This window comes from Thamnophis sirtalis, unplaced genomic scaffold, assembly GCF_051295495.1.
Source record: "Thamnophis sirtalis isolate CommonGarterSnake01/CBP01778 unplaced genomic scaffold, rThaSir2_p1.2 scaffold_1, whole genome shotgun sequence".
NCBI classification, from domain to species: Eukaryota; Metazoa; Chordata; class Lepidosauria; order Squamata; family Natricidae; genus Thamnophis; species Thamnophis sirtalis.
Genome location: NW_028261381.1, coordinates 124,560,594 through 124,573,855, shown reverse-complemented (window position 1 = coordinate 124,573,855; position 13,262 = coordinate 124,560,594). Strand labels below are relative to the sequence as shown.

General features: G+C 36.9%; 1 long non-coding RNA gene across 1 annotated transcript in view; it reads left to right on the top strand.

Annotated features, from left to right (window-relative positions):
- LOC106542911 (uncharacterized) overlaps positions 1-5,859 on the top strand; it is a 50,731-nt gene extending 44,872 nt beyond the window's left edge. Inside the window, exon 5 of the long non-coding RNA XR_015697807.1 lies at positions 5,486-5,859. This is a non-coding gene — a long non-coding RNA (uncharacterized LOC106542911). The remainder of the gene's footprint in view (positions 1-5,485) is intronic.
- Positions 5,860-13,262: the final 7,403 nt, after the last annotated feature.

Here is a 13,262-nt window from a genome sequence, read left to right as displayed (position 1 = left end):
TGCGGATGACTGAGTGAGACACTCAGGACCCAAACGAGGGAGGATCAGAATTTGACTAAGAAGTTGTGGAGTTCCCCCCACTTATGGAATACATTAGCCTAAGAGTCTTCACTGGGATCCTTGTGGATGATTTTCTAGTTGACATTTAATAAGCCGCCACATTTCAGCCCAGCTTCTTTAACAAAAATAGTGTTTATAAATTGTTATCAAAGAAACTATTATCCAATTTCCACTGAATTGGTCCGTCTGGTTCCTCTTATATTCCCAGTAGTCGCTCTGTAGTTTTATTTCATGTGCCTCCTCTCTCCTTTCAGTCTTCTTCATATTCCTACAACTAAAAGACAAAACGGAGCATGTTATTGAGACTTATCATGCTTGTTTTATAAGCAGATAACAGCAGAGGCAGAAGATAATAGATGCCTGGCTTATTCAGGCTTTCAATAAACATATTTAAATCCGAGTGACAGCTGTCTTCATCACATTAGCATTGCAAATCATGCCTATTTTTTAATGGCCTTCTATTGAACATGATTCAATTATGTGTGATCCGTAGCAAGGCAGGATATGGTCTTAATATCTACGGCTGTGTTTCCGCGAGCTGCTGCTCTTTACACTGCTTGCATTTAAGCTGTCTGTTTACAGCATTGCTTTCCTTGAACTAACTGAACTCGCTGCACTTTCCAGCTAAATAAAGGAAAATTAATATAATTTGTGAAGCAATTATATGTGTAGACATTGCATGCCTGACATTCTTTGCATAGCCATTCAGACAGAAAACACTTGTTAAACCAATTGACTGTTTCTAGACTAAAAACATTCACCATGTGAAACTGCTGAAGGGCTTTCCAGATGATTGAAAGGCCTGTATTTCATTCTTCTCCTTGTCCTGATCCAGAGCCCCTCACTGATATCACACCCAGATGTACAGTCAGTTCCCCTGCCTCTCAGTGGGTGCATGAGTGTGTATGTGTGTGAGAGAGGGAATAATACTGCAAGATAACTGGAGAGATAGAAGATGGGAACAAAGGGGAAAACAGATTTGCTGAAATTAGATCTACTTTGCTTGCTGTTTAAAAGGGGGGGGGGGAATCCTAGTGCTGAATCAAACTTTTTGGCTGGTTTTGCTTTGCTGTTAAAAAAAAAGGTCAGGGGGGGATTGTTGGGAAACAGATATGGGGACAAGCCAATGTTTTCATAGGCCAAACAAAATTCTTTGTTTTTTTTATCTTAATAAGAGTTCTAACCTCTTAATATTTCAGGACACTATGCCTCCTCCCAGTGTCATAGAAATGATATTTAATTCATCAGCATTACAGATTTAAAATAAATTGTTCATATTAAAAACGTTCATATTAAAAAAAAACATTATAGTAGCCATCTTTTTTACACCATATTCCCTCACAATCACCATATTCCCTCACAATACCTCTGAAGTATCATTATGCCCACAAGTATTATTTCTAAGGCATTAGGAGTGGAAATGGTTATGTACATTAATTTGTACCTCCTTTGCTTGAAATGAAAATTGGTTAATTTGTTACAGAAGAACTGTTCTACTTCCTTTTGAAATATTGTAAGTCTCTCTTGAGGGAGGGTGCCAAAAATTTTCAATATTTATTTTGATCACAGAGAACTGGGGGGAGGGAAAATAGCCTTCACAGTTAAGAGTGGACCTGAGGAACAGATTTGAACTTCAGAAATACAATTTATGAAATATAATTTGTTATGATTGCATGATCTATAATATACCAGCAGGAGAAAAAAAAAGCTTGATATACAAATGTGCCCTTAACTCATACCATCACCAATTAAAATTGTCTTTGTTTATTACAATTAATTTAAAATTAACTAAATGTTGGGCTGAGTAATTAAATCTATTCAAATTTTGATTTCAGTTGACAGGCACATCCATTCAATACATCTCAGAGTTTGCAACAGTGTTGCATACAAAATATTGAATTTTCAAAATACTATAATATTAACAGCATTTTCTTCTGTTTTTGTTTTTTTTTAATTTTCTACTCACTGGTTAACATTAGCCTCAGATTTGGTAGCTGAATTCCACAACGTCTACTCTCATTCACAAGGCACAATTCAGAGGTGGGTTGCTGCTGGTTTGATCCAGATCAGTGGAACCGGTAGTAATGGCGGCAGGAGGCTCCACCCACCCGGACACTTCTGCACATGTGCAGAAGTGTTGTGCATGCACACAAACGCACCCAGGAGCACATCCAAAATGGCAGTAAAAAAATTGGTAACCCACCTCTGGCACAATTGTGACCTTCATGCCAGAAGCTACATCAGTAATCTGAATGTGGGTTTTCATGCAGTGGAGTTAACCAAGTCATGACATTTCATATCCAAATTAAAATTAAATTCATCAGATTTCAAACTAGACAAGAAGTGCTAGTGCTAACATGTGTGCTTGATGAATATTAAAATACTGAATAATAAAAGGAAATACTTTGATTCCAAGCATATGACCACAATTGATGCAATAGCTTAAAGCAATTTTTAAATCGGATGAAGGGTGGGGTTAAGCATCCCACAACGACAGAAACGAGTGGACTTTTTAAAATATACTCCTACCTCAAATCCATTAAGCCAAACATAATTAATTCACTAAAAAAACATTAACTATTCGAATCTGATTGAGCTTTTCTATTTCTTTCTATCTTTCTTTTTTTTCAAACAGCTTGGTATTTCAAGCTGGGAAGGCTGTTAATTCCAACCTCATTGGCAGGTTCCCTTTTTCCAAGGTTTCTCAGTAAAAGGTAATTATAATAGCCTCAACCTCCTGACATACGCTAGGCAGCCTAGCTGGGAAACATATTTCCAGTTGAAAGAAACACAGAGGGAGGGACACAGATCTTGTGCCAGACCTGAAATAGCAATAGCGAATAGATTTATATACCGTTTCACAGTGCTTTCCAGCTCTCTCTATGCAGTTTACAGAGTCAGCATATTGCCCCTAACAATCTGGGTCCTCATTTTACCAACCTCGGAAGGATGGAAGGCTGAGTCAACCTTGAGGTGGTGAGAATCAAACTGCTGGCAGTGGCCAGAGTTAGCCTGCAGTACTGCATTCTAACCACTGCAAAGTGCAACAATTGGATATGTAGTTGCAACACAGAAGGATGATTTTAAAGAAATAAAAACTTTCTTTTTAAGCCAATGACACAAATCTGTAGGTATATTTAAAAAAACAAACAATTCATTGGGAAAGGGGAAATACAGGAAATATAAGAGACACTTAAAGAATTCCAGATAAAAATCAGTACTATCAATCTTGGGGAAAAATAATCATGTATTACTTGCTTTGGGATTTCAACACAGGATAGAAACATTCATTGCAGAGAATGGCTCAAGAAAAGTCATCTAGGGCAGTGTTTTTCAACCTTTTTTGTGCAAAGGCACACTTTTTTCATGAAAAAAATCACGAGGCACACCACCATTAGAAAATGTTAAAAAAATTTAACTCTGTGCCTATATTGACTATATATAAAGTAATTCTCCCACGGCACACCTTACACTATGTCACGGCACACTAGTGTGCCACGGCACAGTGGTTGAAAAACACTGATCTAGGGCTCCTACTTGAAAATGGGAGGCAGACTTTTTTTTCTTTTCTTCCTCTTTCTCTTCCCCTTCTCTTTCTCCTGCTTCCTTCCTTGCAAATCAGAAAATGTTCTGGTGGCCAGACCATCTTCCTAACAATCCTATGGTTGTATGATAAAAGGGTTGAATTGGGCAAAAGATGAAAGCAAAAGAAGAAAAATAAAACAGCTTAAAAGTATAGTTAGCTTATCAGATGCATGGCAATTTAATAAGGTACCAGTCTAGAAACCAGGAGACCATGAGTTCTAATCCTGCCATAGGCACAGAGCCAGCTGGGTAACCTTGAGCCAGTGATTCTCGCTCAGCCCTACAAAGGAAGAAATGGCAAACCACTTTTGAAACCTTGGCCAAAAAAATCTGTGGGGACTGATCCAGGTAGTGATCAGGAGTCAACCCTGACTCAAAGAAAAAACATTGTTTATTAACTTTGGCTTCTGTGTTAAGGCAAACAAGGTCACAAAATAGCAATGAGGAATATTTTCCTTTATACACATTTGCCATCAATTCATACATGAAAACAATAATAATTTGCAAGTACTATTGACATATTAGAATCTGAAAACACTACATTTTAGAAGAATTCATTTTGCAAATGTTTGGAATACATTCACATGCTATATGAAGAATAGTAGAAAATAGAAAATACGTACAAGATAGATTAGCTGCATTTCCATAAGTATTTTAATAAAAACATGTCTCCGTATTAAAACATATCTATTTTGTTTTGTCTTGAAATACAAAGCCTCATAGCTGTGTTATGTGTTCATATTTAGGTAGGTAACTGATAGACAAATGACAATATATTGCCAATTTACTTGGTTTGCAAGGTTTCATTACCCTACTAGATAACATCATCAAAACAAGTGAGTTTGGGGAAATAAGGTTTGTTGTTTGATTCAGAGTTACATTTTCATCTATCTGCCTGCTTTGCTTGTGCTTGGAGGGATGGTCCAATGGGTAGATCTTGTTTGACATTCAATTAATGTCTTGTGGTTTATAGATTATTTATCTGGCCAAAGAGGGGAATATATTTTTTCCTGTGTGTTGACTGCCTCCTGTGTAATTGGTAGTGTCAATAGCTATTCTATATGCTAGGAAGGCTTCTTGAGAGGATAGTGTTCTTTTCCAGTAATCATTGTAGTTAAGTTTAATTATTACGCTGCTAAGAAAATGGCTCTAGTTGACCTATCTGAGGTTGATTGCTTTGTGATGAGAAAGAATGTTGTGTCTTTGGTTATGTCTTTGACAAGTTCACAATACGTCTTACATGTCTGTTGATCTTTGGGCAAAGAGACAGACTTCAAAAATTCTCTTCCATTTTTTGATCCAGCTCATTTTAAATTTTCCCAGCTGAAGTTACGCCAGGATTTATCTGTGTGAAGGAATATCAATGAAGTTTTTGACCAGTAGCTGGTGTTCATGGATATGTTCTACTACTGTAAAATTTTGCTGCTTATCCTATGTAATTGATTTTTATAGTCTTTGCATGTTCTTTTGTAACTGATTTCTGTCTTGTCTTCCTTTGGTTTTGGGTCTTTGAATTTGCTTGGAACATTTCATAGGGGTTTCGAAAGTTTGTGTGCCACAAAGTAAACACAAACGATTCTTGAAAACTCTTGCAAGGATCTGAAATAATCTCCGTATCTCTATATTACTGTGCCAAATTATTGCAATTGTTTTTGCATACCTAACAAGCAGGTAGAGCAGAAGTAAAATAAATAAGACTCTATCTGTATCTTCCTTCTCTTCAGAATATTAGTTGGGTGTTTTCACAGGGACTGCCTTGTGAAAGGGAACAGGGTCCTGCTCCTGGTGCCTTTTAATAGGCATTTTTTTAGAATGCATCTTTCTCTCTCCTCTCCAACAGCTGCCACAGCAACATGCAACCATGGTTACAGTTACTGGGAAAAATGCTTTGTTGCAAAATTGCCAGCATGCTCTCTGTTCACAATCACAACTAGCAAAAAGTATTTTAAATGCAACAGATGAATCAGGTGGCTTTACAACTATTCTTCAAAACCAACTGCTCAGAGATGATGATGATGATAATGATGATGATGATGATGATGATGTAGTACCCAATCAGTTAAGTGTACACAGTATGTTCTGGAAACATAAATGTGGAAACAGGAATTAATTAATTATTTTATTTGCTATGGATGGATTGGATAGGGAATGTGACTACAGTAATTTGGCATGGGGGGAGCATTAATTGAATAACTTAGAGTGGAATAGTACTGATTTTTTTCTGGCATATTGCCTGCATTTCAGAATTCACAGAAGTTTAGACAATCAATCACCAGCTTCAAACTGGCCAGTGAAACGTAAAGGAATGAAAACTGTGTGATGCCAGAGTTCCCTAATTGACAGTGTAAAACTTTGCACATCTCTCAAAAGCAAGCTACACCAAGTTACAAATGATTTCCAAGTAAGTTTATATATGCTTGTTTTCTAAATCACTACAAACTGAGCTACTTCTGCACTGTGATGTCTTGGCCTTTCTGTGCTCCTTATCCTGTTCAGAATAAGAGGTGTGTGTGTGTGTGTGTGTGTGTGTGTGTGTGTGTGTGTGTGTGTGTGGCATTATTTTACTGATGGGTATCAGTAATTTTCAGTCCTCTCATTCCCTGTTATAGGAAATGATCTCATGAAATTTAGACACTAACTTAGATACAATCTAGTCCAATTTCCTTGTTCAATGCAGGGTTTTGCTGTGTAAGAAAGCTCCCATTCCAAGTCCACATGGCAACTTTTGGCTATTGTCTCTCGCTGTCTTTTCTTCAACCTAAGCTAGAATTTTTCAATCTTGGCAACTTGAAGAGGTGTGGACTTCAACTCCCAGAATTCTATAGCTAGCAAAGCAAAACTGACTATGGAATTCTGAGACTTATGTCCATACCTCTTCAAGTTTCCAAGGATGAGAAATACTGACGTAGACTAAGCATATCTAGCTCTTTTAATAATTTCTCCTGACCCTTCCTTATCATTATTGTCTCCTTACTACCAGTTGGGGCTCTGAAAGCTTCTGGGTCCTCTTGCCATTTCAAGATAAACCATCAAAGCACTGGCCAAGATGAGGAAATCCAAGAGATTTTCCTTTTAGGTTTCCTGGATAACCAAATTGAAAGACAACACAAGACTTTGTTTCTTTATATGACAAAAGAGAGAGAGAGACTTTTGTACGCACAGAAATGGAAGGACTTACAAATTCCCACAATGGAAGAGCAGATGGTGAAGTTAATGGAATTGGCTGAAATGGTGAAATTGACTATTTGATGTAAGAAAAGGCTTTGCTAAGCTTTGTTTCTACCTGGAGACTGCTTTTGGATTTTTTGCTTGAAATTGAAAGAAATGAAACTTTAATTTTGAGATGTGACAGAAGTGTTTATAATTATAGAAATAATGTGTGCTATTCTTAATCATAGAGTAAAAAGTAAACGTACTTTATATTTATCTCTGTACTGAAGAAAGCCAGAAGTTACTCTTTTCTTACTTTTTTCTTTCTTTCTTTCTTTCTTTCTTTCTTTTTTTTGCATTCTTAACTTCGTCCTTTTTATGAGCTTTTCATTCTCTATTTTTTGTTTGCTTGTTTGTTTATGTTTTACTTCTTGTTGTAACTTCTTGTTGTAACTTCTAACTGTTTGTTAGAACCAGGTAGTACCAGGAAACTTTAGATATGTGAAGCTTCTACTCTGGCTGGGATGGACTTAGATATTGACCAGTAAAATGCTACCAATAAGATGCTTTTGCTACCCCTGCTTTTGCTTTGCTTTTAAAAACTGTATAAAAGCCAAATAAACTCTGCATAAGGCAGACAGACATTTTGGATACAACCTGCTGTGATGGAGTTCTGAGACCTACAACGTATTAAGGTTTTTTTAAAAAAATGAAGAAGAACAGATGTTCACATAGGATAGCATCCCAAGAATGCAGCATCCCAAGATTACAGCATCCCAAGAATGAGTTGAAAAAGATCTTTGCCAAATTGAACAAAAGGTATATTCTAATTGAAATGTTCCCTTGCCAGAAACAAAGAAATGTTGTTTCAGAAATGGTATCGCTCTGAATACATGTAAGAAATAACTTTCAACTATTTCAATAAAATCTGAATAGTTCTAAATATTACTTTCATGATTGCAATTTTGCAATTCATTTAATTATAACACTAAATGTGAAGCATGGAAATATTTCTATGCACAACGTAAGTATTGTGCTCATGAAAAAGGTAATCCAGAATGCACATCTTTTTTCCCCCCGTTAATAGAAAAATGTTCATTCACACATTTCATGCTATCATGGCATTCCAGGCTGTCTTCAACAGATCTGACAATTTCAAATCACTGCTACAACATCAATGCCATTTAGGAACACACTGTTGATGAATTGGGCTTCCTCCCCCCCCCCCCCCGGATAGTACCAGGTAACTAAAACATTGCTGCAGAGCATTACATGAAATTAAAATGATAGTTAGATCTAGCCACTGTTAGTCATTGCTGTCCACTTATGAGGGGTAAGTCATCTAGGAGGCCTCCCAGGGCTGCCATTATTCAAGAGTCTTTTAAACTTGGTTTTGATTCTAGACTTCTCTATGATGAGTGATATTACATCTTAATACCCATTAAGCTGGAGTACAATCCATCAGCATTGATCAGGCTTCCCTCCAACATTATAATTTAGTCATATTCAACCATGTGCCCTCCAGAAGTAGTGTACCCGTGTTTCCTCGAAAATAAGACCCAGTCTTTTTTTGTCACCAAAATAAGCACCAGGGGAGGTCTTATTTATTTTCGGGGAGATCTTATTATTTTCATGGCCGCAACAGAGCAGGAGGCAAGGGTGGGGTGGGGGTTGCAGGCTGTAGAGCGATGGTGGGGTGGTGGAGGAAGAAGCGATATACTGGTGCCATGGAGGACAAAGCGAGGCAGGAGGTGCGGATCTGCTCCACATGCCCTGCACTGGCTAACCAGAGGGCCCGGCAGCCAGGCCATCAATGTGCCAACAACTGCCTAGCCTCGGAGAAGTGGCTTCTGCTTCATTGAGATGGCAAGCAATGAGAAGAAGCTTCTCCACCACCACCTGCTCTGTTGTGGTGACGAGTAAGGAGAAGAAGCTTCTTCCTACTCCCCCACCTCATTTTGTCCACCTCCCCACTGGTTTGCTTAATGGCCACGGTGCATGCACGCACACGCACACGCACACACACACACCTCATGTCTGCAGCAACCAGACAGAATGGGCAGGCAGCCAACTACACAGGCTCTTAAGTCAGGCTTATTTTAGAGGTAGGGCTTATACACAGGCACAGGCATGAAAATCGGGCTAGCGCTTGTTTTCAGGGTAGGTTGTATTTTGGGGGAATCATGTTATTAGTCCTTAGCCTTCTGCCAGTATAGAATCCAGAATATATTGAGGGGCCAAAGTTAAAATAGACTTGCATATATATATTGAACTTTCTGAAGTTTGATATCTCAACTGCTCAATTGATAGTCCTAGGAGAGCAAAGAGTACCAAGATCGAAGTGTGTACTGAAGATCTGTGCTTGGCTTTTCTTGATCGCTTCTTTGTAAACACCGAAGAAGGAGAAACCATTTTTTCCAGCTGAATTTTTCTGAATAATCTATCCCTGCCTCAGAAACCTATTTATAAAACATAAGTTTCCATACAATTCCTACTAAGCAAAGCTGATGGCAGATACTAAAATATCCAATTAGAATAACCTTATGTATAGAGCAAGCTGCATTGTGCTCTTTAATGCAAGTCTCTTTGCATTATTTGTGTGTTGGGGAAGTAGTCCTAATTATAAGGTTCTGTACCTTGCTACCCTGCATGTGTTGATCACATTTCAAGAGCTGGCATAGATCAATTTTTTTCCCCACTGCAGAAAAAATGGCTGTGGAGAAGAGACAGGAAAACATGACAATTCTTCTTCTTTGCCAGAATGAGTTCAGGAAGGTTTTAGATATGGTAATCATCTTCTCTTGGGCCTAGTTAACTGGACAAGTAGACTTACTCCTGAAAAGCATCACAGATCAACTCTTTCAATTTAATATAAACTCCTTTGTATGGAATAAAGGATCACATTTGCCTGAATTGCTGTTCTATGGTTAATTTTTCTGTGAACAACCAGACCATAGCAGATATAATGGTATTTGTAAATTCAGTATGCCAAAAATATATAATGACTTATTTTCAAAATTAACAAACAAAACAAAGCATCCCAACAAAATTCAACATCATTCAAAGATTAGCCACCTAGCCAGGTATAGCCAGCTGGTTTTAAAACATCCATAGAATTTAATCGACAGGCCAGTTGACACTCCATTCAGTAGTTACATCTACAAAGATGCCTGTTGATATACATCATTAGTTATGAAGGAGAATTATTGGAGTTCAATTATTATCATCACTGATAATATTTCAATGATTATGGTTGCAGGAATTGGGTATGTCTAGTTTAATGAAAAGAAGAACTAGGGGGTGACATGATAGCATGTTCCAATATCTCAGGGGCTGTCACAAAGAAGAAGACATCAACCTATTCGCCAAAGCACTTGAAGCCAGGACAAAAAGAATAGATGGGAACTAATCAAGGAGAGAACCAATCTTAGAACTAAAGAGAAATATACTGACAGAAAAATTAATCAGTGGAGCAACTTACCTCCAGAAGTTGTGGGTGCTCCAACACTGGAGGTTTTAAAAAAGAGATTAAACAACCAATTGTTGGAAATGGTATAAAGTTTCCTAATCAAGATGGAGGTTGAACTAAAAGACTTCCAACATATCTTCCAACTCTGTTATTCTATTATTTCTGTTATTTTTGTTATCTAAATTCATAGAAATGCAAAATGATGGAGGGAAGAAAAATGATCATTGTAGAAAGAAAAGCAAAGAAAGCAGTTTAAAGTTTGTCTGTTCCAGAAAAATATCACCCCTAAAGGCCTCTTCTGATATATATGGCAAAAAAGATTAAATTTGTAAAGAAAATTCAGGATGGATTCCTTTTTGTACAAAATGATCCATGCCAAGACTGGCAGGATTTGCTAGTGTCCATATGTCTCTGCTCAAAAATATACAAAATAACCTTTGTTCATTTGTAAAAGATGTGGCCAAAAACAGCATATGTTGGACAGTTGCATAAAAGACCTAAAAACAAAGAGCTTACAGCAGGCACATTTGCATACCAAAGAGTTATTGCCATCTCAATTAGTGTAAACAAAAGCTGCTTTTGTGGAAATTACCCTAAAAGCTATATAAATAAGGGGAAGTTTTGTAAAAAGGCATTGTACAGTCAAGAAGACTTAAAAATATAAATGGTTGCAGATTTTCCCAAGATTTGCTTTAGGCAATAAAATACATAGTTGGACAAAAACACTTTCTTCTGAATACAGATAGTAAAACAGAGCAGGTTTCTTTTTCACTGGTTTACATATTCCTGATACAGTCTTGTGTATCTAAAGAGTAAGCCTTGGGGACCAAATAAAAGTAGATCAAACTTTTGGGCGCTAGGTTTTGGACAGAAATATCATCAAATGAGTTCCTGAAAAAATGCATTTCAGCAGTACAGATTTGGAAAGGTCACACAATGTCTAGGATATTATTATGAATCCCAAAGACAGGAGATTTTGATTTAAAGAGTTTGATTTAAAAAGGATGGGGGGAGGCAAATAATTGTTGTTTCAAGTGTTTAACTAGAGATATCTCAAAATTCCTATTTATTGACAGGCTTTCTGACAGATATCAAAAAGCAGTAGCAAAACAAGCTGGCAATGACAGTCATTCCATGAGGTAAGCTTTGGGCCTGGCAGGTGTTTTATCCAGGAGAAAGTATTTTGAGGCAAAAGGATCCCTTTTGATTAAAACATGACTTAAAGAATGGGACAATCCAGTGCCTGGATTCAAAAGCAGTTTAATAGTTTCATGCAACCTTACAATGGACTTAACTGTTCTAGGGTTGTGCTTAGGATGGATCAGAAGAAAGGAAACAATTGATGCCTCCAAACAGGGAAAATAATCCTGAAATTCTATACTACTTGCTTATTGTCACATGCTTAGCAAGCATCCTGGCACCTCTTGTGATACTGCCAATATTTGATTTATTGTTTATAGGGGGATGAGAACACATTAAGCTGTCATCTTTTTTTCCCTCCCCATCCTCCCAGCCTTTAACATTTTTCATCTACTTCCAGAAATTATGATATTAACATCTACATAATAGTTGTAGATGTTAACATCATAGTAGTTTAAAGAGGAATCATAAAATTTTCATATGGTTGGAGCCTCATGGATATTACTTTTTCTTCTAGATCCCAGCTCCTTCTCAGGCTACTAAAAATGAAAATTTAAAGCCCCAGTGAAAGTACCTGAAAAAGGTCAGCCTGTTTGAACTATCAAGCATTCATTAAGAAGTAATTCTGACCTATTCCATATCCCATTCAAATGTTATACCTTGGGAAAGTTTTGTGTTGGGAACAAGTAAACCTATGGGAATAACTGATTATTATCAAAATCATTCTAAAAGAGGAAAGGATAGAAATGGGAGGGAGAAGGAAGACAGCTTTGGTATTCATATATGCAGAAATGTCTTGAAAAAATATTCTAGTTCCAAACACAGTAATTTGGAAAGTTAGTAGTAATCTCACGGGAATTATTTCAATCTATCAGCAATTTGTATTTGTGTATTCTGTGGGAAAACCCTAATCCATTTTTGTCAGGAAAAAATGTTTATTTTGTATATCTTCCTTTCTCAAGGTTGTTCAGAAAACAAAATAACCTAAAAGAAATTACTATACTAATTTATCCCCCAAACATTCCAGTAATTGTCATATTGTACCGACCACAATTAGACTGAATGACAGTCTTTTCTCTGTTGATCATAGGAATTTCTTATATACACAAACTGCAGCACACCATCAATCTTGTTCAGATGGTTTTTCAACCAACAACTGTGGCTGATTGCAAGTCATTTGAAAACACTGAGCCATGCATGAGCATGACAAAAGTCAATTTAGATGGATTTGCGGGAGTACAAAGACCTACAGATGTAACACAATTCAAAACACTGCATTTTGGCAGCGTATGTTTCAATCCATAATCCCTGCTATTTCATTAAACCCTGTAAGAAGGTCAAAAGTTTAATAAACTTCAATTTTATCTGCATAGTGAGTAATATTTGCTATCTCTTTCAAAATTAGTGAAGATTACAGTGACAACAATCAAGATCAACAGCCTGCAGTTCTGCAAGAAACAAAATTAATCACTTGAGTTTGGATCATATCTTAGAACTATTAGATCACTCTGGAGATATAAATACACTGTTTTTAATTTAAAAAAATTAGCTACTCCCATCCATCTCACTAAGAACTGAGACTTTACTTCTCAGATAGCCATTAATACTTGCATCTTGCTATACCTCTCATTTTATGTTTGAAGTGCCATTCTTTATAGACCTTTCCAAAACACTTCAGAAAGAGTGTCTGCCAAAGGCTAAAAGAAAAGGAAATGCTTTCAGGTCATATTTAAATAGACTAGTACTAAGAGGGGAAGAGGAAAAGCAGTTCTTAATGGAGGAGACCATTCAGGGAAGATATTAAACCAACAGTAATGGAAAGCGATATTGAATGAGGGTAAAGATAAACAGGTAAGAA